This window comes from Varroa jacobsoni, unplaced genomic scaffold (assembly GCF_002532875.2).
Source record: "Varroa jacobsoni isolate VJ856 unplaced genomic scaffold, vjacob_1.0 scaffold_1398, whole genome shotgun sequence".
Taxonomy (NCBI): Eukaryota; Metazoa; Arthropoda; class Arachnida; order Mesostigmata; family Varroidae; genus Varroa; species Varroa jacobsoni.
The window spans coordinates 8,566-34,568 of NW_019214300.1; the positions used below are offsets into that span (position 1 = coordinate 8,566).

The 26,003-nt window shown below is 43.0% G+C and overlaps 3 long non-coding RNA genes across 3 annotated transcripts; 1 reads left to right on the forward strand and 2 right to left on the reverse strand.

Annotated features, from left to right (window-relative positions):
• Positions 1–3,405: 3,405 nt before the first annotated feature.
• Positions 3,406–25,288, forward strand: LOC111269593 (uncharacterized). The gene is made up of 2 exons (XR_015314646.1): positions 3,406–4,103; positions 24,659–25,288. It is a non-coding gene; the product is annotated as an uncharacterized LOC111269593 (long non-coding RNA).
• LOC111269591 (uncharacterized) lies at positions 4,924–11,397 on the reverse strand. The gene is made up of 2 exons (XR_002685848.2): positions 11,003–11,397; positions 4,924–5,110 (listed from the first exon to the last, which is right to left on the reverse strand). It is a non-coding gene; the product is annotated as an uncharacterized LOC111269591 (long non-coding RNA).
• On the reverse strand, positions 18,488–24,663 carry LOC111269592 (uncharacterized). The gene is made up of 3 exons (XR_002685849.2): positions 22,125–24,663; positions 21,698–21,935; positions 18,488–21,085 (listed from the first exon to the last, which is right to left on the reverse strand). It is a non-coding gene; the product is annotated as an uncharacterized LOC111269592 (long non-coding RNA).
• Positions 25,289–26,003: the final 715 nt, after the last annotated feature.

A 26,003-nucleotide genomic window follows, 5' to 3' on the forward strand; every position in this document is an offset into this window, starting at 1 on the left:
CTTCTCTAATGGAACCAAGGTCCAAATTTGTTGAAATTTATTTGATTTGTCCTCCAACGAGTTGATTGGATCAGGAGACTTGATTATAGCAAAATATTTTGCATTTACTGCAAACTAAATTCCCGTACAATAATATGCCAGCTCAGGTACCTTATGTATTAGTTTCTGGGAAAATTTATGTTTGGGTGAATCATTTTGCTTCAGCTTCTGCAAAGCTACATAGAGGCGAACGTATTCATCGAAACCGTATAGCTTGCTACCGAGAAAATTTTTCGTATTTCTTTGAAAAATCGGGTAGATTGAAGATTGTTCGAAAGTTTAACTATTATCTAGTTTAACTGTTATATTTTGATCGATCGACACCCACCGGCGCATTTACTCGTAGCTGACAATGAGCCTTTCAACGATCGCTTATTGCAATATTTGTTCCTTAGTTGGCTGGACGGGGAATTATATACCTCTAAATCTTTTACCAGCGAATAGTTTTTAGATAGCAAACAATCCCCGGGTGATTTTAGTCATGAATATGTGTGAGAGCGAAAAGAATCCCGAGTAATCTACCCTTACTTGCCCCGCCAAAGATGCCTTAATTCGCCCGGCTCCTTAATTAATCAACTATTTATTATATTTTCAAATTTTTCATTACTTTATTCCGTCTCATGGTAGTATACTTTATTAACGGACATGCATGTATTTCTCTCATGTCTGGATCACGAGCGTGTGCTGCAACTGTTCAGAGCGGCGCCAAATTTGACTATGGCTACTTATATCTGTTCACGCTTTTTTTTTTTTGTTTTCTGGCCAAAGACGATACTCGTTCATTCAACCAGGGCATAATCAAATGGTCCCGAGACGCTGTTGACTACTGCGAGACATTTCAAGCGCTCTTTATGACCCAAGGGCGATCTGATGGTGGGCGCCATTTTTACGTTTAACTGGAGCGTACGATTGGAATATTTTAGCGTACTGTACTCTATTATGTATTTTGTTTGATTTTTCGTCCACACATATTCCGTATTATTTGTTTGACTTCATTGACATTAGAATCGCCTCTGGAAGCGGAGCAATAGACAACCGCGAGTCATGATCATAACTATACCCTCGATTATCATTAGCATTTTGTAGATGTCACAACTACTGATTAATGCTGACGCATCACATAGATAGTGATGATCACTTCTTCAGAAGTTTTAGCAATAGTTTTCCTGTAAAATGTTTGTTAATGGCCATATCCTGCTCGAGCTGAATCCAGAATGTATCGGAACCTATCTACAAAGATGCACCGCTTCACATCGTCCCTGTTTGTACATGCTATGTACACGAACCTTTTTCCGAATGCGGACTAACTTGATATAGTTCGCCATATATGCTCATTGCCAAGGGGTCGGGGATGGGGTGGGGGGCAAAAAACGTGTTCGGGTGATAACGTACTACTGTCCACCAGAGAGGTAACTAGAACTACATTCGTCAAGGTCGCTTGGTGATCGGCGAGTTTGACTTTCATTTTACTATGTCTCGTTTGTGACATTTACCTCATTTGATTCCTCCTCCTTCACCGTAGTACCTGTTTTTTATCGTCGGTGTTCTAGTCAACTAAGTTTACGCGACGCTTCTCCCATGTGTAGCTTTTCATCCGTCAAAATTGGCTACGTTATATTCTGTCTGAAGCCACTGTTTTTCATGTGGACGTATGAGCTGACGTTTCTATCATGACAGAGACTTGAACAACCGTAATTATTCCGTATAAATCATCTAGCGTGATAATCATTAATAGTATAAAAGTGACAATACTATTTGCGTATTCCATATGACGGATGATCTAGTGGCTGGGTGTTTATGGCGTGCCTTGAAGGAAGAACCGGAAAACAATGAACGAGTATTAGCTAAACAAGCGGAACTGTTAATGATACACGGCTAACAATTTTGTTTCATGTTTTTTATCATTGTATTTTTCCGAAAGCACATTCGTACTTGTGCCTTTAGGTCACCGTAACAGTAGCTGTGTTTTTTTTTTGTTACTACAATGAGAACTTTATTAAAGCCGATACTTCGCATGCTATTTATAGTACAACTCGATACAAACAAAAGTAACGGAAAATATGATGAACTTACCTTTCCCGTTGTTCATTTAGACGCTCATTATAATAGGTCATACAAGATGAATCCTTATCTTGTTCTATTTAGTTTGTAGCTCGTGAGCGTCCATACATTTTAGCATACTACATATATATCTATATACGATAAGTAATGCATTTGTTGGATTTATTTTCTCCTCTTATGTCGCTCGGCAGTACCGGCTGACCACTGCTACAAAACATCAAGTGATTTGGCCGACGAGTAACGTTAAACAGAAATATAGATATATGGACCGAAACACTCACTCTAACGATGAAAAATGATCACGGCGAGTGCAAAGCAGATATCTAGAACCCCGATTAAATTTTTTGCTGAACTAAACAAACCCCAATGGCCCAATGCAGTAATTTAGCCATTGTATAGAACTATTAATGAGCTAGCCTATTGCAATTGTTAATATATTTTGTCTCATACGATCTTTCCGTCAGACCTGGCCAGACAAGATGGCCGCAAGACGTCACACGGCGGACGCGACACGCCAACATACCTAGCCTTTTGATCGTACCCGTCCTCATAACCAGATACGAATGCAATGTAACGTAAATACGCACGTATCAGTTGCTTTCTCTTATGTACTCCCTCCCACTCCCCCCACCTTTCTTAGCGGATTCCTATCTGCGACCGCTGCCCGTCGTGGCAACGATTAGGCCAATAGTGACAACAGGATAGCCAGAAAATCAGGGCTAACGACCTCAAGGACAGAAGTATGTGGTGATCGGCGCTTCGGTCGTTGTTATTATTGTTGTTTTTGTAGTTTTATAGCTGCCATTAAAGCGAACGGAGCCCGCTAATCAGTGCAATGGAATACTATAGAGGCATTGCACGCGCGCAGAAGCGAAGCTCCAACAACCGAGACGACAACTGTACTGCGTCCGAACCAGTGTTGGCGCCGTCGCAATAAAAAGGCCGCTGCGTAGAGGAGATTTCTAGCGCTCATTTCTGAATGGATTAAGGAGATGACGGAAAGGTGATGTAATGGAACGCTAATAGATTGCGCATAGGAGCAGTCGACTGGTAATGCGCCTCTTTAATGTCCCATTGATACTATCGACATCGGAGGTCTCGAGGATTGGCCGTTTTCCCAGTTGTCAATCACTGTCCGAATGCCGTCTTCCGCCGAATTCAAGACAGCCCCTTCCTTTTCACTCGTAGTAACAGCCGTCTTTACGCCTACTTACGCAGCAGCTGTCTCCGCTGTTGATGCTTGTCTGCAATCGTCGTGACCTTGGATCTGGACTTGGCTAAGGCTGCGGCCTGGAACGAAGCTTCACTTCACTGCTAGCCGCTGAAAAACATACGCAGAAAAGAAACGGACAGTTTCTTCAGCTTCTCCATACCGTTTTGCTGCTTTGCAATGGTTCACTTTCATCCTTATCGTCTACTTTGAACTATGAATGCTGTCACCTGATGATCTTGTTGCCAATACTGCTGCTCCTGTTGTTGTCGTTATCGGTTTTCGTCTCCTATTCTACTGTTCGGACAATGCGATTGTTTCTTTGGCTTCCCTTGCCCCCTCCCAAGATCCTCTACGCCCGGAGAGGGACGCAAATGGTCACTGGCATCCAGTAGCTAGCAGACGACGGCGATGCACGTTCGCCCTTAGATACAGCGACAACGACACTGAAGACAACAACAATGGCGGTGGCGACTGCTAGATCCACCATAGAGATCTCTACTGCAATCTCATCAAGTAGCAATGAGCTTCAATCAGTCAGTCGCTCAGCAATGACTTACTTAAGTAGTAGTAGTACTATTACTGCTGTTCTCGTTGTTGTCGCGGCTGTTATCGTTGCCGCAGCCGCCAGCGCTCACGGTGGTGTTTTGGCAGTCTCGCAAACGTCTGACCGCAGCCACGATCCGAGCGATCGGTACCGCCGTTGGCGGAACGTCGTCACGACGTTTTTGCTGTCAGTATCTGCTGTTTGTCCCCTCAAGCGCGGTACCGCGGATGGTTTCGTAGCACAGAGGTAATATATAGTAGCAGTAACAGAATTGTTATTATGGCATGTATATAATAGTCGGTGTCTCTGATAATGTGCCGTCATCGTTTTGCCATTATATTAGTACTGGATAATAGATTTACTCGTCGTTTAAAGCTAACGCGTAACTAAACGTTACGCGTTAGCTTTGCGACGTCCAGACGAATCACGCAGAAGACGTGAAATTAAATTAGGGCGGGTGAACGCGCTTGAAGCTGCGGCGTGTTTGATCACTCCGGTCACCAGTAAGCGATGTTATGCGTTTGCGTAGTTTCGTTTAGCCTAGCTTGATCATTATTATGATTGCACTCAGCAATAATCCTGAAAAATCTAAGAATCAGATATGGCGGACGCGTAGATGGACCTGATAGTTCCACTAAATCTAACAGTTACAATGCTCGATGCTGTCGTAGTGCATTATTCTTTCGTCCTCAAATCGCGCAGTTAATGGATGGAAATAAAATCAACCCTTTACGGTATTGTGTGCTATAAGTATCGTATTGACGATTAACTTTTTCCTGTTGCCAAATACGCGGCTTGTATGCCGTATACAATTGGGTAGATTTTGCGTGACGAGATAGATAATCGCTAGCGTAACCCAATAAGGAACGAAGCCTAGTTCAGGCATTGGCTATTACGAAAAGATATTAATTAATTTCGGATATTGGGAGTCTTTTCTTCTGTGTAATACAGACGTACTTGCAGATTTGATCGTCGGTTTCATATGTACATGTGTGTTTCTGTGTCGATATTATGTATTCTCACATGCGCTAGCTTAGACAGACATTCATTAATAGAATACAATTCATTTGCATTCACGTGATCAGGATTTATTAAATAGTTAAAATGCGTGGAGTCATTCGGGGCTGGAAAGACAGATTTGGCTGTCTGTTTAGCAGAATAAGCGTAGATGTACACACTTGAAAGAGCAGACGACAATAATTTCTCTGATTATGCCGTACGCGCATCCGCCTCGGGCTGGAGAAGTGAACTAACTGAAACGCAGTTAAACGATTAGTATGTCATCGCTAGTAATAATAGTTATAGCAGTCGTAGTAGTTATACTGGTTAGAAATCCGCTTGCTAACGCATTGGTAACAATGCTTGTCTATTAGATCTAGGGATATGTGACGATTCGAAATTGGCGCTTTGTCTTCGCGCTGGAACGAGCCGCCGACCGAATCGGCCAATACCTAATTCAAGTAGTAGTTTAACTTAGATTAGACATTATCGAGATGTACTGAGGTCTTTGGCGAATTGTCGTTGCCAGATAACAGAACTTCACCAACAACCGTGAAATTAATTAATTAAGAAACTTTTTTTATTTAGGGAACAAAAGGTGCTATTGCAATATAAGACATTGGTTTCGGCTGTCTATGATATTTTATGCTGGTCGCATACGGGACAAGCCTGTTCCATTATGGCATCGTTACGGTGTCGTGTTGTTGTCAGCTTTTTTCATTGTCATATTGTATTGTTATCAGCTACCTTATTTGAGTAATTGAAGAATGACGCCCTAACCTATGGTGAATTAAACTGGCTTGTCGCTAACTAAGATGAGGAATGTTTTCTCTAAAGAAAGTAGTAATAACTGAAGAAATAGAAAAATAAAGTTAGACATATCTCTTTCTAGATATATATAGGAGTATCGAGTTGTCAATATCGATTGATATTGGAAATGACCTTTAATATATTGGATGAGTATCGCTGTTAAGCGGAAACGCAGTCAGCATCAAGTAGAGTCCGATTGATCACGGAGTTATCTTCTAGGCGATTTACGGCTCAAGAAGTGCAATGACCGTTTCTACAAGTTATGCCAGCCTTTGAAAACGGTGCATGTCGTATAGCGTTGTAGTGTGTGAGCACCCCATACATAAAATACACAAATGAACCTCGAGCATGAAGATAAAAACGATACCAAGGTGAAGGATCAAAGACCATTTTCGTCCTCTCCGATGTTTTGAATTACTTACCGCAGTTCTAAGATAAGCATGCTTCCATTTTGTTACAATTATTTTATCTGATATTTATCTTAAAAATACATTCCGTTTCACTTTAATATGTACTAAACCGTATTCGCGGTACCAAATAGAGATCCACGATTCTCTGTTTAGCTGGCGCACTTTTTAATTGTTTAATCCAATTTATTTAGGAATTGCACGACACTAGATCATCTTTGATAGAATAAATTTTTTAGTTAACATTATACTGAAGCTCAGTATAGGCGATTGATGAATTCTTGCTTGCTTGGCTTTAATAATTTGCGGTATTATTAGAAAAATTACCTTCCGACCAAACTTCCTATGAACGAAGGTTAGCGTGAAGTCCATCAGAGATGTTTAGCTCGCTGGTCACTCGGAAATTTGTTTCATTAGAGATAGCCCAAACATATTAGTTCGGCCCCAACGTATCGGGGTTCCATTAACGTGCTTTTCTACTTGGGCCCTGAAACTTCGCTAGCAGAGACCCCCCCTTGCTTAGAGTAAGCACAGAGCGACTTTATGGGCAGAATTTTACGGAATAGCTACGTGTAAAGCACGTCTAAGTTTTTCAGCACTATGACAAACATGCTTTTACGTCGAGCCTGCTGAACAGTGTCTTCGCCCACTTACAACTAAGCTAGACAAGAACATCAGGACCGATGTTGCCCCTGTTCCTTCCGCCGTCGAGTTGATCCTACACTATATAATTAGATATTATTGTCATGACTGCTTGTAATATTATGTTGCTCAATATCTTAACGCACAGCAAATTGAAAGCACGATTCGACCTACGGAAATCGTTTATCGAAATTGTGTAACACTGATTACTGTCGCCGCCATAAACGATCTAATTTCGGCTGGTAGGCCAAAACAGCCGTGGCTGAAATCTTGTTTCTTTCTTGAAATCTAACGTTGCGTTAAACCGTAAGATCAGTTAGTGGTGAATAAAAGAGACATCTAACGGAAAACAATATGTATCTAACAAACTACCGTACGGCATTCGGATATGGTCTCGCGGATGATCTATGATGAAAATAGAACAGTGCCTAACTTTATATGCAGAGCTACGTGTAGCTCTACAATCTGGCGAAAACTTTTGTCAAGTTTGATAAATGCTCTTAATATAGAGATCTCTATTTCTCTAATGTTGATTGATATAAAAAGTGCAAGTTTTCTCCACACCAGATTACGCAAAGAACTAAGGTGAGCTATGAAACAAATACAATACTGGTGGTACTGCCACCGCATTTGCAGAGCACATATAAGACGAAGACGTCGTACCTGAAAGAGATTTTTGGAACGCGGCGTGGTGTTTTTACATGGTTGTGTACGTCTACTGTGTAATACAGGTAATTTGCTTATTTATAGTTAGCAGCGACAGCAGATTATAATGGGGAGGAGTAGGCAAATTGTAGACAAGAAATTTGCAAATCTACTTTCTCTAATGCTGAGTGATACAGTGAGTCCTATTTTTCCGCACCTGACGGCTACCTGCATGTCGCCGTTTTGCTTACGGACCGACGGTTACCTACACAAATACAATAGTTGATAACATATAGTATGACAAGCAGAAACGTCTAGCCGATGGATAATTGATCAAATGTCTGTCTGTCTTTCAGACAGAGCAGCGTTCAGGGGTTGCAGCGGTTTTGGCAGTAATGTATCATTAATATGCACACGTTACGCCTCTGTTATAGACATCGTAGGCAGTAAAAGCTTGAAGTCCGCCGGCATTTCTGCAACCCCCCAGCTAACTGCTTCTGACGTAGACACAGGTCTGCAAAGGCTACAATATCAATTGTGAGATGTGCTAGGAGCCGGACTATCAGCCAGCCGTGATCCCGGGCGGAGAAAATGCAAGGCGATAAAGAAAACGGTCAAAAAAACTAGTCGTGGAACAACCGGTGCATATTTTCAGACGAGGAACTTCTTGCAGCCAAAGTTTTTTTTCGAACTGATCGTCGTAGTCGTTCTAGTTGACATCATACCCCTGTGGAGTCCTTCACTTTTTTTTTTGAAGATCGCTTGCTCACAGACTTTTATTTAACTTCTGTCTATTAACATAGCTGTTATGATTATATAATGCATGCAATACCGTTAAATATTTGCATGATAGGATAATACCATGATGTCAGTGATGGCAATAGTGATTTTAGAATGATAATATCCATTGGCTTAAATTCATTAATCTGATGTCGATTGTTCGTGAAGCGCAGCTCGCGAAGAGAAGAAGAGTTCTAAAACACTTGAAAGAAATTGTGCTCAATATTAACCGCGGACCCTGAACATGTACAGAAGACTTTTGTCCCATCTTAGATTCCCTCTAATACTAAACAACTGTTCGTCCGACTGTTCAGGCCCTTATTTCGTCGTGCGTCAAAATGCACGCACTTTTATGCTTTTTTTTTTTTTTTATGTGGGAGCAGTGCAATGCGCGTACGTGTTTAGTCATTATCTGAAGGCGACTTCGACGTACGAAAGTGTTGTAACCATACAAAGCCACGCTCGAATCATGCAAATAAGTCCGCACGTAGCTATGGCTTCTCGGTGTTGACGAGACAGCGTTTGCTATACTGCTCGAAGCAGCTGATAACCGTAACACCCAGTAAAAACCAGTAACCAGTATCAAGCCAGTAAAAAGATGAAGAAAGTAGAAATGAAGGGACATAAATGCTAATCATATCGGTTGAATGTCCAGCGCTTTGGACCATGTCGCAATTTCCTAATTTGATTCGAGAACTCTTTAGGGCGGCGAACGAGCTCTCAATGTCAAATCGAACGGGCGGAGGCCTATTATACAATAATATTTTACGAAAAGGATTTTGGCTAACGCTACGAAATATTTGATTGATATCCACTAACTATAATAATTTATATTCATATACTGTCATTGTATTACTGCATAAAATATCGATAAGAGTGGCTCGCCCGTGTCGCATGTTATTACCTGTATTATTATTACTGTTGTTACTTAGTCAAGCCTTGCCCAGAATAATGGTTGCTGGGTTTTCACACAAGGAACAAGCTTTTCTGCTACAGAACCCACTATACCGACCACTTCGGCCAGACGGCCAGCAAAAAGTAACGATTGACAGAATTAGCTTCTGCTTTTTCTATACGTGCAGACTTTGCCCAACGGAAAAGATTGCCCACAACGGTCCGCCGATGGGTGCCTTTCAGCTTCTACCCCGATCATGGTAGAAGGTATTGGCGTTGTATTTATATGCCAATCGATTCCATGGAGGGTCGTGTCCACATAGATAGCTGTTGGAAAAAAACAAAGCTCATTTCTGGTTTTTTGTGCTGTGCATGAATAACCGCGAGTAACGTAGCGCTTCTCGTGGCATGAATGAACTAGGAACATGTACGGTGCTCCCCTCAGAATACAAATCGAACAAGGAGTCCTCATCACTTGTAACTAGACGTATTAGTTTTCCTATAGCGGAGTGTGGAGAGCAGGGTTCAATTTCAATCGGAGGAGTATATGGAGATGTATGAATATCTTAGTGTCAGTCGTGTCTTTTGTCAGGGACGTGGAACGTGGCAGCGAAAGGGGAATGGATATCTACGTAGCCTTAGATCGTTCCAGATTTTCCTTTTCCGTTCGTAAAAAACAGAGTCGTGTAGAACAACGCGGAATGTCAAATGGTATTGTCAACCGATATAACTCGGCTGCGGGAAACATAAAGGAAGCAGCACTCAAACGTACGCACTCCCGTAGACCTTTCCTTAGCTTGATATTTCGCAAAGCAAAATAACAGCTTCACCTTTATATGAGGGTGACAGGCAGCTTGTGAAGGCCTGGCAAGCGCATCGATTTGTTCGATGAATAATAATAGTAATATTTATAGACGTCACTGCTATTCTTTCTATTTGGGACGAGTAGCCCAGGTAATTACCGGCTGATGCTAGTGAAGTGCTTATATAAAGATGGACATTAGAAAAGCGAATTCAACAAACATTTTGCTGTTATATAACAGTTGGTACAGTTACAACTGTGGGGGGAGAATGGCAATCAGTCGTTCCATAGTTTCTGCTTCGCCTTTTTCCCTCACCTGTTGCCACCACCCACCCCACATTTTGCAAATCTGTTTTATGGAGCGGGGGCAATCGCATCACATGCACATCTGTCAGATATAACGATGCGACTTACTACTCAAAGGTGACTCGCTGATTTTTAGCTTATCTCTTGTGCATTTATGTATAAATATTCTATAGATACGTGTGATGATGTCGCAGTTCTTTTTCTCTCTATGGAGTTGGGCTAAGCACAGTGGTACTTCGTATAAACATTACGAATCGGTTACGATTCTACCTGTTTTGAATCGTCTCGCTGATAAAACAATATACGTTTATATACACCTCACACCTTTCCCTGATTACTGTCATTATCACTATAGACCAAAATTCCAAATGTTATCCGGTATCGATGAAATGAGGTGCTGAAGAAGCCCTGTTGACACCTTCAATTCACCAATTCTATGTCTCACTCTATCAATGAAGTAATTTCGAGTTCATAACAAAAGCGCCTAACTGTATTTGCCAATCTCCGTTCCACTGAGACAACATAATAATGTCTATAAAATTTAGTAACCCTTGCGCGCTCCGCAAATGCACTCCGCTCATTGCTGAACCTCTTAACCTACAGCAAACGTTGATCGTGCTAAGGTACATGAATTATTCCCATGTTTGCTCCAGTATCAGCCGTTCAGGTCAAGCCCACGTCTCTGCGGTTGCGCGCTCCAGACGCAGCTGTTTCTGTCTTTGTTTTAATCGAGCGCTACAAGCATTTACGAATGCTAGCAGGGGAAGGTATCGCTGGCAGACGCCGCCACAGCTGTCGGATATAACTAATGCAAAAATGGACATGATAGACGCACAATGCCACCATTAGCCGATACTTACCACAGTCCGTCCTCGTTCACTGTCATCTAGTTCAGAAAACTGTTTTCTAACTAGGATTGGGTATCGCTGGTAGATGTTTGTAGTCGACGATACGCTACACCGCCTACTTGCAGCTAAACTCAGAATAGTACATCTTTGCTGACGGTGCAAAGAAAACAGCAAACGTAGGCTCTGCAGAGCCTTCCCCTAGGCTCCAGTGTTTTGTCATCGAATTTTCGAAAACTACGCGACGCCAGCCCTAAGTGGATGTTATGTAGAGGCTGGCCAAATGGTATTATCAGGTTAGGTAAAACACTCCTTAGGGTCTTTCGGCATAGCGACTGCTGGAAGGGGCTAAAGAAAACCGTCATCACGATTGACGCGATCAAAGCGGAGTCCACAGTAGATATGCGTTATATGCTACCGACCGCAGCGACAGCAATACGCCAACAGTGATCACCATTGAACTAGATTGGACCAGCGACCGTTGCGGTAACGGTAGATAGTAATGGTTAGGGGTCACCGGCGTGGCAACCTGTCTAATGTTAACTGTTGGCAAAATCGCGTTCACTAATGCGCATTTAAGATATTACGCGGCATTCAATATCCAGAAAATGGATTGTGATGAGTCCTGTGTGGCAGCCTGAATGCGGTGGAAAAACGATCGGTGCAAAGCAATAAGTTATCGTGTAAGACACATTGGTGCGCTAATTTGAGTCAGCAATGGTTATTAGGGGCTGGGGACGGGGCAAGAGGCAAAAGCATTCAGTAGCTTTGAGTAGTGTGGAACAAAGGATTTCAGAAGGCGGCTAAGTATGAATAAATCTTTGATTTCGATACACTTATTGCCGCCTTGAGCTCTAGGCCAGCCAAAGCACTCAGAGATCATAACTGCACCAGTAACCGTATTATCGGTTTACGACAACTGAACACTCATGTGTATGTATTTTTAATCGAAGTATCCCGACTAAACACTGATTCGTTTAAACTCACACAAACAACACATTATTACAACAAATATTAACGACAACCGTACAGATAGGCAGTTTACTTGTACCAATCTAGAAAAGCCTCTGTCTCCATAAACACGCATTCGATGGTACGCCGCTACTTCCTGAAGTCTTCAACTCTCACCGCCCCCTTATTTCTTTGTCTTTTTCGATGTCAAATTATTCTATCCAAAAATCAACATTTTGTAAATCGACGCAAATCACGCCAGGGGGAAGCCAGCTAAGAAACACAAGATTTCTTGCTATCGTCCCGTTATCACAAGATGTTATCATATCATTGATTTCTGCTGGCGTTTTCGACGGACTGAGCCGTTGTCCCAGCGGGGGGTGCTACGAGAAACCACCACAATCCATCTACCTCCTATCGCCCCCTTTCCTCGTTAGTGACGACCCGTGAGTGACTTTTGTGCTTCTACAGCTGTCCCATCGGATGGCCGACACTGACTCAGAGACATCGATGAGATAGACTCAGGTAAGTGTCAGTCAATCTGACCATGCATTGCCCTCTAGCGTCGACAATGTTTTACTCGACATCGCAATGCTCACCGATGCTGACGAGTCCTCTCGGAAGCTACGTACATTTTCTCCAGCTGACTAACAAGGACGAGCATCATGATCGTATCGGTAAAGCAGACTGGCGAAAAAGTCAATTCGGTGTAGGGAGTGCGTTAAATTACTTTTATCTTTCGCTACATATCGGCAATGGTTGTTTTTACATCAAATATAATGGCGTAGATTTGCCTTCCTAGGTACCGTTTTAAGCTGCGCATGTGGGAGTTGTTGTTCTTTATGTAAATTTATGTAATCTGTGCATATCACGGATGGTACTGAATGGCAAGGTTGAAGGATAAAGCGCATTTCAAGGCGGCGTCTCTGTATGTCGACAGTCGTCGCTGTTTCTAATGTTTTGCAAATATATGCAGCAGTACAAGGAAGAATTTCGAAGATAGTAGTCATAACTAGCGAAGCTGCCGCCGGTGGCAGTCTCTAGGAAACTTCCGCGAGGCTGCTGAAATTTATAGTTACTTCTCCTACACGTCATTACTTCGCTGTGTGTATGTGGCGTACCACATGCATCACTCCAGAAAGTGGTAACAGCTATTGAAGTCGTCAGATCTTAACGAAGATTACATAAGAATCGTTTGCATTGCTTCTTCTTGTTTTAGCTGCGTATAACTTTAGATAAAGTTATAGAAATGCGTAGAGATAGGTAAGACTGAGTTGGCCTGAATCTGGTTGGCTTAATGGGAATATTGCTTCGAAACTGACTAGGTGTTCCTCGGACATCTCAAAGCTATACAAAAAGGCTCCTATTTTTCAATACTCAATGAACATCAAATTGTAAACGCTACGACGTGAGGCTTCTATCATAGATAAGGTTTCCCCTGTCTAAGAATAACCTTTTAATCGAAAGTCGTATCTCTCAAGAGAGCAACAATACATTGTATTAGAATCTTCTCACAATAGAGGCAGAGAAAGGAGCGACTTCACCCACAAACCTCAAGAAGTTGGCTTGGGCCTTATTGTGTTATACAATACAAATCGACAACAGACATGAACAACTTGACTTTCTAGATTGTGTCGGCAGAAAGGCACTCATCTTTCGAGAGTCCAACAAAAAAGGTCACTCCTTTAGACACTGAAGGGACTAAGCCCAGAAAGGGGCGACAGAGAGACTTCGTCCCACTAGCAACGTTAGGTTTTATTAAGACCAACTGTAACTAAAGCTAGTCCCGCAGTGCATCGCTACGACCGACTCTCAACAGTGTAGCAAGCTACAGAGCACTACAAAGACGAACTCTTAGAAACTGAACAGAAGGACAGACCACGTCGAAGTGCGACACTGTGCATAACAGATGGATCTTGTGGCTGGCCGTGACGATGACTTCAGCTCGAATCGTCGGGCCCATGATGGCAGGACCTCGGGCGAGGATGCCTGCCTATTGACTCTAACGGCGGCATATGTCACGCCCTGGTGTAGGAGACGTTTGTATCGATGCGCATTCTAACCAACATGTGTGCATCTGCTACGATGAAGCGATGTCCCTCGACTTGTAGCTAGCTTTTCAATGGTTCTAAGAGTTTCGAAGAGTTCTATGCCAGAAGGGAGGATAATTTTCTTTAAACTAACTGTTATATTATTGAAAGCTACAGTAGTTGTAGGAGTCACGTAGGAGTTGAACCGTTGGCCGATACCCATACAGATCGATGATAATCCCAGATAGATTTAGCTTTATTTTGCATTTCTATAACACGATATATTTAGACACATAGTCGTGCTTGCGATTGGAAACCTTATCCTTTTTAAGCACACGGTAATATGAAGAACAATTACCTGAATCTACATATTGCCCTTGGGTACCGTTGGAAGATGAAATATCATTAACTAACGCTTGATTCGTTTACTATTCGCTAACCTACACACGAACTGTTCCGGTGCATGGTAATACCAAGCCCTGAACGCTGCTATTGAAAAAAGCTCAAATGAATAGTACATTACCGACTGCCTGTAACCTTATCGAATAGGAGGGTGGTCTTTACGGTAGAATAGATACTATTCATTTACGGATGATACAATTCATAATAATATAGTACCAATTTGGCATTCTCCAAGAGCATCTTGCATCGAATATACTACTAATCCGGCGGCGTGTGACCTATCCTAGCCCTGGTGAATCTGTTCTGTATTCTGTTCGGCAGAAACAGTCCAGATACCGTCTTGCTGGGTTGTCCATTGAGAACATGGACATAATACTGGTCAGCACAATATTACAGCATACAAGTTTTGCTTCCCAGTTGAAATCAGCCTTCGAAAGTCGTAGCGACATACCTTGATCGAAAACATTGAGCTCTAATAAACGACCCAGGAACAGAATCAACATGTCGGTCTCGGGCTCCGGCCTTTGGCCGATGTCCGTTAGATGTCGGCGGGAGATAGAGTTGACATCAAATAAACTTGTTCAAATCGAATAACCACCAGACTAGTAGCGAAACACCATTAGGTTTAAAAACCCTGGTGAAAATTTGGCAGAATATGCACGCTGGTTGTTTTATATGGCAGTGTAATCTCAGCCATTGTTGTCCAGCGGCAATTTCCATTATGCTCGATCTCTAGATTCCACTGATATCATAAGAACATAACAGAGTAGGACCTAGGGAATCTAGGCACACCTTAAGTCAAGCCAAAGGTCAGCTTCAATTTGTTACGGATAACGATCATGGCCATTAGTTGGCCATTGCGAACTTTTTATAAGCGAACAGCCGAGTTGACCTTTGACGCTGCCGACTTCTTTTTTAGTTAGAGGATAGAAATGCAGAAGCGATTGTTACAGCGGCGACCAGTTCATGATGTTGCTTCCGGTAGCGGTACCGCTTAAAACATGTTATCAGCACAACACGTTATGCAACGGACTACCCTAGATACGATACTTCTCAGAATAGTGCAATCAAGACTAGTATGAAAACAAATTAACTCATTCGATAACCGGGATTTTGGGCGCCTTTTCATGCTGTTTGACATTTTGATGGAGAACATTAAAGAACGAGAGAAAGCGACGAGTTTTAGTAGCAGTCTCACTATGATCCGCTGCATGACGTTCCGGACCAATCTTTTCTTTGTTTAATAGTTGGCAACTAGATTGCTAATGAGAGTTACATCACTGGACGACTCCCGTGTAGCTGGGTCAGGCTGCTATGTATTCTACAATACGTGCAAGCTATATAAGTGAACGGTCTCGTATTGCCATACACAATCCGGTCTCACAAGGGTCTTATTGTACTCTTGCTCTTCGTCGCTTTCCTTTCGTACGACCACTAATGCCAGTCCTGTTAACCAGCCTTGAGTCATTTAACGACAAAGATTAAGAACCCGGAGCCAGTACGGCCTCGGTACAAAGGAGTAGTCGAACGCGCATTTAGCAGGGTACAAGCGTTCAGTTACATGTCTAGCGCTCAATCTAACCTACAGTAGTTGGCAACACGCACGGTCAGCAGCCGGATGCGATGCCCGTCGATGCTGTGTATCGAGTAGAAAGACCAAATCTCTTTTAAACGATTCATCATTATATAAATATAGGCCCGGAGCAAAACTTTTTACCCTTCATCTAGACCCCCTACACTTTAGTGGGATTCGCAGAAAGGCGTACTTTTCCGAAGCCGCCGCTTTGCGTCGAACGATTTTCATCAATGCTTCATTCCAACAGAGAACTGTATATATAGATATTGCATTCTGGTCTTGATAGGCTTGCCATCCTTGACCGATACGATTCTATCAACCCCTCGAACTTAACGTCAAAATTAGATCGACCATAGTAGACATCGCCCAGACCTTAACTATGCTAACTTTTGCCACAGATTGTCACTCCTTCTTATGGCAGCCGTAACCAAAATTTCTCCTACTGATATCATAATCTTCAATATTTACATCTGGTGGTCAAAACAAGCACGAACCGACGGGCGCTGGCGAGACAGCTTGCAGTAACATGGCCGTGTTGTAACGGTCCAACTTTGCAGTGGCCAGATAAAGCGAACGAACAGATTTTAGGTGAATAAGAGGAATTGTTGGGAAGCGATCATTGTCAGCACATACTTGGCGAAACCCCCACAACATGTAGATTCTAGCTGAAAAGTGGCTTCCACATACTCATACGCGCTGAATACCTAGAGCAAAGGCAGGCTAATCCCTGTCTAATTTTTTCTAGTTCTCTAGTAGATCAATCTGGTTAACTGCGCGCGTAAAAACGCGTTAAGTTGATTTCAACCGATATTTTCCACCGTCTGAGCCAAGCGAAAAAATCGCTTTATTTTGTCTGCAACAGTCCACAAATATATCATATAGCAATAATAACCTGAAAGAAAGACCCATTCTGGGTTGCTATTTTTACAATATACACGAACACAAATGTACAGACGTGTGAGCGGCCCTGTTTTTTGCTCAAGGGAATCACCTATTGGATTAACAAATCGATCCGTTTGTTGGTCATCGTTTCGGTTTCGAGGGCCGTTTCTTAACAGGGCGCAGGTGTCGCCTATGAATTTGGCCGGATACGCAGATATTCCCCGTTGGGCACATAGGGTTAATGGACCCGCTGATCTGTGCGCTCCGGCTGCTGTAACTACATCCCGCGCACATTTTATATCCGAATTTAGTCAGTTAATCGTTTTTCGAGCCCATCTCAGCCTTTATCTCGAGCCGTCCTAGCTAGCGCCGTGCTCCATCGAGCACAGGAGTAGTTCGCTCATATGCTAGAGTATAAGCACATGCACAGGTTTTTGTCTTCCCGCCGTACGTGTGTTTCGTTTTGATGGAAATCCGCAAACCAGATGAATGGCCAGATCGTGTATCGCACATCAGAAATGGTTATAGCCCCGGGGCTTTGTGCGCGTAACCGGCATCATCGTCACCGCGTCAATAATCATCAGCAGCTCAATCACGAACCGTTCGCATCGACAACGACAGTTCGTCCAGTTCAGACTAGCGCTTTTTACTACATTACACGTTATGGCCGTATGGACTAGAAGTAAACGAAATAAAGTTCCTACCGCCTATAGCATGGGTGGGTGCAATGATGCGTGAACAACTTTGACAGCGCCACCGTTTATATTACGACTCTATCTATATTAGAAAAGCGAAGGAGATACGGAGCTATAGCCATTAACTACATGTTGCCGCCTTCATATCCGTTGCTCTCTTTTGTATCAGCGAGTCAACGCTGTTGTCATTCGACGGTCGCGTAGAGGTTAGCTAAGAAAAGCATTACAGAAATACAAATAATAGCAATATTTGGTAATAGACAGAGGTGTGAGGCGGCAACGGGCAAACCTATCTAATTCTTAGGCTAGGTATTGTGAAGTTCCGTTCGAAGGTATAGGTTCGATATTGCGAGTTGGCGAAGTGCGGGACGAGCATTCATGTAGCAATAGTATCTATCAAAGATGTCATGACGTTTCGTTATAGATATATAAGCTAGAATAATGTCAGAAGCGATAGCGGCAACATGCACTGTGTTACCGCTGGTATTGTGGGGTGCTGAGATAGTATAAGGCTAAATTGCGGTATAATAATTTTGAAATATCAGTAGTATATGATACACGATCAGGCAACATTCATGTACATGCCGCTCTGAACGGTAAAACTGTGATTTTTAACAGAAAAAAACGTATTGACTTGTTGCCATCTGTGATACGAACGACTAACTAGATAGCTCTTTGCGAACATCAGATCATTCATGGGTTTTTAGGTTTCCGTCACTGAAAAGTGGCAATGTTTACTGTGTCTAACCATTAATGAAATCGCAGGCTTGATGTGCTGTCAATGCAAATCACTACCATTTGATAGACAAGCGAGATGCAAGAAATACTTATCGAACATATCTGCTATAACCCACAGTGAGCTGACTCACACAACAGTTGCCATCATGGCGGTGGCTTGCGTTTTTCAACGTAACGTAAAAAATTCTTTTTTTTTTTTTGCAATAACACTCTTGTTCCTTTACCTTTATTTCTTTTGATGTGAGGTACCGCTGAGCCTGTGATTCACCTAAACATATAACAACATACTGGGACTGTGACTGGGATTGTGAAGCCCACTTTCTTTCGGTTTCGGCCGATGTCATTTTTTATGGGTCCGTTTTAAATAACGTACACCGGGTTAGTGTGCACGTCTTTGTCGCGAGGATACTGCTGTCCAATTGATTATTTCGCTGAAGTTCGTAAAAGCTTCGCTGATCGCCTAGCCGTTCTAACAACCCGTTGCCGGATCTGTTTGTTGATGCTTGCGACCGCCATATTCCGGGCATTCAGAGGGTTTCAGAACGTCCAGAAAAAAACGACAGCGACCGTCATACGGCCAATCCAATTTCGATTCTGTACCTATTGTTCTGCCCTGGCGTCCGTTGCTGCTGCTGGTTCGCACCTTTTTCTATCGCGCACTACGTGCACGTCCAACGGATCTTCATGCTACTACAGTATAGATTGCATAGTGGAAACAGTTCGAGCAGAAATCAGAAAAGACTGAGAGGAATAGGCAGACAGGTGGACAGATCGACAGACTCATAAAAAAAACGTGTGAAGATCGAAGCCCGACACGGTGTCGTAACAACGGAAGCAGAATCAGACACGACCGCTAATGTACAAAGCGTACAGACGCAGCAACACGAATCGGGCAACACCGCCGTGGCGTCAAGGCGTTAAGCGCACTTCGGCGATTTTGACTTTACGCAGTAGCGCATTTGTCACCCCGTACATCTCGTGCGTATAGACGTACCCGCTTGTTATTCTAGTGCAGAGTTCAAAGACGGATTTGACCCGTAGTTCTTCTGTCGGAGCCCTCTGCTTAGTCGACAGTCGAAGGCACGCAGGGAGACATGAGACAGGGACTATTCTATAATCGTCTGAGTACACCTCCCTCTGTTGTTCGATTGTGAATCGTAAGAAATCGTACGAAATCTTCGTACACAATCCCGTGCCACAATCCTCTGCAAGTCATTGTGAACAGAGATATTTGTACCTCATGGGATTTAGGAGTTTTTTGTGCTGGCCCGTATGAACGGTTTCATATGCGACCGACTTGGTTGGATACGAGCGGCGGCGATGCAAAACTGAGAAACGCCGCCGATCCCATTAATCAGCTAGGAAGAAGCGACGGCGAAGAGTCTGAGCGGCAAAATCAAGCCGGATCCGGTGACCGGGCAATCAGCGACGCGAGCCCATCTTCGCCTCGTCTGAGGGCGGATATAGACTTGTTTAAGCAAGACAATAAACGTGACAGTGTCTTCATGGGCGGCGAAGGTACAGTCAGTAGGCAATGGACGGTATCAGTGGTGAAACGGGCGTCACAAGTTGCACGTCCGTACTGCTGCCACGCGTGCTAATTTGTGCATCATCCATACGCATGTCGTACTGTGCCTCTCTGGCACAGTTAGTAAATGGAGGAAACGAACTCATTTTCCAGAGTCGGTTGGCAGGCGATGCGGCCGCGGTGGCGGCAGCAGCAAATGTTTTGTTGTTAAACTCTTCTTTTAGCATTTAAATCGATCCCGGTTGGCCCGAAATAAGACTGGTTTTCTATTGGGCGGATAAATCTAGTTTTTAAAAATGGATAATGCGGAGTCAGTTCTATGTGAGAAATTTTCGATACTTGATTTTTACATTACAGTACGTGTTCTTGCGAACTTAAACAAATGTGCTTTAAATTGCTTTCAGCTATGAAAGGATTAGGATCAGAAGGAACCAATCTGATACTCGCTAATTGATTTCGAATACATTAGTTGCTTGCTTTATCCATGCTCTTCAGAACGGAGTCTTCCATTTTTTTTTTTTGGTTGGCTATACAAAACGATATTTATCTTCATAAGGCCTTATTTGCTATTCCGAAACAATGTTCGGTCACTTCATATGAGCGACGCACAAACATCTATAGGAATATCGCCTCTGCACTGCAATCTGTCATACCCCCCATATTCTTTCTCGTCTAATCAGTACATCATTATGACGGACTTATGCGTCAACTGCCAACCTCAATATACAAAGGAGAGCCACAATCCAATGTAATGCCTAAATAGCTACAGACGCTGAAAAAATCAAACGAAAATCCATATCGGTGCGACTAAACATGTGCACGAAACAGCGTGTGGTATTATATAGAAAGGCAAATCTTCCGGCGCATTATGCGGTCTTCCTGTATCTTTGTTAATTGCTTACCAAGTACGCTCCCGACTTTAACCAGAGAATAACTAAATTAGTATAAGGCTGTGAGCCTGCAGATCTTATTTCGTATGAACTAGAAAAGGTTCTACATACATATATAATTTTTTTTTGCTATAAAATGTCTGAATTTGATTGATAAACGATTTGGTGATTCCAACTGCCCATGTGGCGGCGATCATTGGCCCGATGCCCGGGCACAGTTGTTTTATGTTTCTATCTCCGCAAACGTAAAACCGAGTGGGCTATTTCGTTCTAGGCGCAGCGAGCGTTTCTCTACGCGATGATCGTTTTGGCCATTATATTGTGCACGTTATGTATGTAGCAGTGACAGGAATGGTCGCCTGTTCGCTAGCGGACGTTCCACGATCACAGATAGTTCACACGCCATCTAAAGAGCGAGAAAGAAACAATAGAAGTTACTGTGCTATCAACTTTAGCTTTACACCGCAAAATTTTAAAAAGGGGAGTTTTTATTTGAAACTAGTTATATCATTGTGCTGAAGAAAGTGTCCTACGTTTTCCAAGGCTGTTTGCTCCTGCTATGACGGTCAGGGTATTACGAATACTCGTGGTAGAAAACCGTAGATTTTTTGCTAAATTTAAGTAATTACTGTAGTAATAATAATAATATTTATGTTGAATCATAAGATTCAGTATACGTATACACAGCATCACTTGGCGAACTGATGGAAATTTGTAGCAAAAAAAAAAAACTACTCTTATTTCCAATGGGCCCATTGCCGGCCTTATTCATAGGCGAATGTGCAGGTCTACTAGTCTCAATTCAACGTATAGGTATTGGTTCTTCCTTCTTCCGACGATGGCCCCGCTTTGCTCGTAACTCCATCTCACGGTTTATACTAAAAAAGTACTCAAACACCATAGACGCCGTCAACATGTTCCTTACACAGAAATAGCCATATAGCAATAAGGTGTGGCGGTAAATAGATAAAAAAAAAAAAAGCTCTCCTCGATATATCTATACAAGCTCTGCACTTACTTTTACTCTCTCTCTGTTTTGTTCTATACGTTATATACGAATAGATAACAATCTATTGCAACGTATGAAAATGCTCATGATGGCACTGCATCGGCCAAATAAGCTACACCGATGCGCGTTCAATTACGCTGCAGTCTCCAGTAGCAGCAGCTGGAATCTAAGACCAGACTGGTGTGATGATCGGTCGATTGGAACGTACTAATTCCCTCGGATACAGCAGCTGTTCTGGTGTCAGATCCTATAACGAAGATCAGAGACAAACATACAGATCAAAGTTTCATCTCACGTTTTCGTTGCCATTTCTGCATGCATGCCAAAAAGTAGCACTAACAAAAGAGGGCGCAATGCCAAGGCTTTTCCCCTGGCTATCTCTGGCTAGGACGACTCATAATCTAGCTTCAGTAGCTAGCAGCAACGGCAACCTTACCGTTGAAGTCACGTTACCGCTACGCCTCCGGCTGTTACCACTGTTGTTTATAGTCGTAACGAAACCGATCAACAAAGCGAAATGGCCCACGTCGAAGAATAGCTACTATGCAGCTGCCGGCAAGTGAAGCGGAAAGGCACATGCTGTTGACAAGATAGGCACTGGCAAAGCCGCTCTGCCTTCGTGCCGAAGTCTCTCGGATCGAAGTATATGTTCGTTCAAAGCGAATCGCTGAATGGTCTAATAGTTGAATATGCTGGGGTGTAAGTATGTTAAGTATGCTGACGTCGGAATGAAGTGGAACGCCATTGACGTATCGACACTGCTGAAACGGCGTACCGGCGCCGTGTCATGTCGGCCTATAGAATAAAAACAGCGCCAGTAATAGCGGCCTAGGAAGACTTCTAATGCTAGCCGCAGTCCGAACGGTTCTAGTCAGCCTGCTCCAACAGCATAAGGTGCAACTTCGTCCGCGTCAATCGAGTACACCGACTCTGTGCGAGAGTCGGAAAGGGGCAGCGACACTCTACATAGACGGAAGTGGACAGATGTAAATGAGGGTAAGTGCATCTACAAGTCGAATCCGCTGAGTGAGACATTCTCGTATTGATAGTCCATTGGGTTTATTGTCTGACACGGGAAGCCGGTAGCGTCCCCTTTCGTTGCTTTATTCAGCACATTCTATAACGTAATAGTAAAAGTTACTGCGGCGCATATTGAACGTGCATCAAACGCTTTATATCATGCGCGCGCGCGAGCAAGAATACGAGCAAACATACGATAAGGTGTCGGATATATAGGCAATTTTCATCATATGAGAAAACTTTATCTCCACAAATTTAGTGGATGGTTACGGAGGGTCGACCAAAAAGGCAGGAAGGGGTCAATGAACGAAACAAACGAGGAGACAATAGCGGCGGGCAAGGAGGGGGCAAAAGGAGAGGCAAGCGGAAAGCAAAAAAAAAAGGCAAGAGAGTTGAGAAGAGAGGTAAATGGTGACCCAAGGAAGAACTCGAAGAAGGAGGTAAAAAGGGGAGACGAAGAAGATGGCAAAAGGAAAGACCCGAAGCGAGGGAGCGAACAGCAGAATATAAGGAACAGAGAAGAAGGCGAGCGAGCTCGAACAACGGGAGACGGGTCGCAACGAACACGGACGAATTATGTAAATCCGAAAAAGAGCACACAGAATAGAGATATTTATAGATAGAAATCGTGAGCGAGAAAGAAAAAAAGCTGGAAACAACTACTCTTCGAGTGGTTGACGAGCGAAGGAATTGCCATTTTTACCTGATAGAACAGGCTTGAGTGAATCTATTGAGATTGTTAACGTGTGGCGTCATCGTCGACGGTAGCAACAGCAGCTGTGGCCGGAGAGAATAGGAATTGGCTTCGGCTGCAACTTGATGCAAATCACCAACGAAATAAAGGAATACAACGAACAAATCAATGATGATGCTTACTATCGTCGTTTTTATAGTGGCTGGAAAGAATAACCATATTTTTGGTACAAGTGGCGTTTCTTTTATTGTGATTCTTGGCAGGCTCTGTTGCTATATCGCCTAACCAATATCAGTTGGTTTTGACTAATTCTAGCGGTTGGGGTTACCTTGGAGAAAATCGGTGGCTTTATTATCGCGCTTTATTTTGACCAGGTAAAAAAAAAAACTACGCTGATGGGTGTATTCGTATGTATATCGTCACTATGGGATGTTTAACCTGTACAGTATGCGTTACGTATAAACGTGTGGGCTTTTTCGTATATATTACATGTCACGGACCCTGCTCACTGGTCATCTGGCCAATTCTTAAACAGTAGAACGTGGTAAATTTGGGCTCGTTGTTCAGCTCCCTACCTAACAGATATTCTGTGGGTATGACAATTTCATGAATGATTAGGAAAAATTTTATTTCTGTCATATATATATATATACATACAGAGGGAGAGAGAATCGCCAGTGGATTGTGTACTACACTTTTAGTAGTTTTTCTATGTATTTCAAACATGTTGATATAGGTCACTGTGTTTGGGTCTTTCGAACTATTCACAAGCACTGCGTTAAACCTCTACAAGTTCCAACAACTCGATATCTAGATGGTTAAACTTTATCTAAATTACTAGTGTTTACCTCAACTATACATAATCGAAATGTACTACTGTTAATATCGAATGGAAAAAAAAACTCAAGAATATCTTTCCATTGGTTCCTTTTGTGCTATTTCGGCGGTTCTCGTTGGGGCATGTCTAATCAATCAAGTTCCTTTCTGTTATTGTTTACCGACCGAATCGTAAATGGGTACAGAATCGATGCAGATTTGTAACCAGTGTTCCTGCCATAACTCTAAATAAATCGATTTTTGGAACAGGTTTGCAACGCGAGTGTAGCGGTTGTTGTCGGCGCCCGGGGGTCGCCGTTGGGGGCTAGGCCGTTCACTGTAGGCCATCACCGCTAACCCAATAGCTGAACACTATACCACTAATAATACGATGCGTTTAGAACTGTTCCTTTAAAGGAGATAAGAGTTTTGCGTTTCAGGTACTTCGTTCGGCTGTTGCTATGATTGTTCTTGCCAAATTATCAAATCTCTGATAGAATGTAATATGGGCCTCTACGGTCTCGGTAACTGCTACGGCGGCTCGTTCACTGCCGTCATTCCTCTCGTTTCGATCAGAACCAAAGCGTTCTACATCTGACAACCACTGCGCTGCTACCGCCGCCGCCGCCGCCGCTGCCGCTGCCACAGCCGTTGGCGTCAATCCAGATAGAACAACGAAACGACACGAAATTACAGCTGAAACTACGACCTTGATGTGACGAAAATAACGTGCATTTATCATTATTCTAATATTACTACCTCGGCTGCAGTCTCCCCAGCGATTTCTAATAGGTTTCGATCTTTCCTCGATTACTGATGTTCAGATGCATAGTACATAGTGATGGCAGAACTAAATGTACTAGCGAAAAGTATTAAGAACTCTTTGAGGGACCACGGCAGAAAATAATAGTTAGCCAATTAGTCGGAATCGAACTGACTATTTATGTAAGCGGAAGTTCCCTTTGTTGTTATAGTACCGGATGGGCTAACACAATTTATACGGAAAAACGCGCACGAAAGAACGTGATAAAAATGGTTGTGTTAATGAATAGGGTTTGTTGAACGTGATGTTATCTCTAGGGTATCTAGAGGGGGGGGGGGGGGTAATTTGGCTTCACGTACGGGGTTGGTGACAAATACTGCGCAAACGCTTTCCTTCCATTTTGCTTATTATCTCGCCCATGTTTCGTTGGCATTTCCTATTCAGGGATCTATCAAATATGAGTTGTCCTGATAATAATAATGTGCGATTCTGCTCACATGAAATAGAGCAGGTTCCTACACAGCGTTCTCAAAAATAAAAAAAAATTTGGTCTTTAACTAAGTTTCTTTGCTTTCAATCGACAGTAGGAAGGGTTCGTGAATCAACACTGCTATGTTTCTGACCGACAAGCGTCGTCTGGAAAAAAATGTATGTGGACCCCGGAGCTTCAACGATGCGTCTTTCTTCGACGCCAGGCGTTCGTCAGCGACCAGTGGAGTTTCAACGGAACTTTTCTTTTATTATGCTTTACTTTTAACTCCTAGCTTTTGTTGAGTAAGTAAAGCCATCCCACATTGTCAAGCTTGACAATCCCAGTCCTCGTAGACGTCGACGTAGTCGTAACGAAGTCGACCATTCTTACTGCTCGATCGAACTGCTGTGCCTTGAAAAACACAACAGGAGTGAAGGAGGCCGCCAGCCGTTGTATTTTTCATTCGAAACGACCGCGGTCAAGTGTAACTCAACGGCGGCGCCATAGATTGACATCGTTCTTGTTGGCAGTGAGAGCGGCCGTGAGAGCA